Source organism: Nannospalax galili, unplaced genomic scaffold, assembly GCF_000622305.1.
Source record: "Nannospalax galili isolate Female #2095 unplaced genomic scaffold, S.galili_v1.0 scaffold1613, whole genome shotgun sequence".
Lineage (NCBI taxonomy): Eukaryota > Metazoa > Chordata > Mammalia > Rodentia > Spalacidae > Nannospalax > Nannospalax galili.
Window position 1 is genome coordinate 3,790 of NW_008332100.1, and position 647 is coordinate 4,436.

Consider the following 647-nt stretch of genomic DNA (forward strand, 5'->3'; position numbering starts at 1 on the left):
GATATAAAATTAAATGAGATTTTAAACCTTAAAAAAGATCTCCTGTTTCATTATTAAAATACAGTATCATACAGAAAAATTTATTTTTAATAAAACTGACACTAAGATACATATGTGTTTCTAATCTCTATATATCTGATTATTACTAGTCAAAGTCGGTTACTTTCTGAGCTCCTTAGTATCTGAGCATGTATATAAAGTCATCAGGTAGATTTCAATGGTAATGTTTTTCACATCTACTAGTTATTAAGGAGCAAATTTTTATGCTTTGAAGAATTTTTTTTTATAGACCCACTTCCCAGGTAGCACCTTCCCATAGCCTCCCTCCCCCCACTAGAGCCCTTATACCCTGATATCCCTGCTACTGTCTGCTGTGTTGTCAGCACCCGCAGACATTCCCCCCTACTTGTCCTTCTGGTGAATCTAGTCAGCCTATCTAGAGGTATTTGTTTTAGGAGGGTCAGCTGTTCCTCATCTAGTGGTAATCAGTTGTCAATATTCCTTTGGATAAGATTGGGGTCTGCTGTTCATTTTCCCAGTTCTATGCTGGGTTACTATCTGGGAATCCCTTTGGCCACTTTGGTCAGCAACTCAGAAGGAGGTATCGCATGTCTGGCATTGTTGCTTGCTATGTAGCCTTTAGCTAT

The 647-nt window shown here is 38.2% G+C and overlaps 1 protein-coding gene across 1 annotated transcript in view; it reads left to right on the forward strand.

Moving 5' to 3' along the window:
• Nucleotides 1-647, forward strand: part of LOC103729251 (protocadherin-15-like) — a gene marked incomplete at its 5' end in the record, with an annotated part of 182,914 nt that overhangs the window by 3,589 nt on the left and 178,678 nt on the right.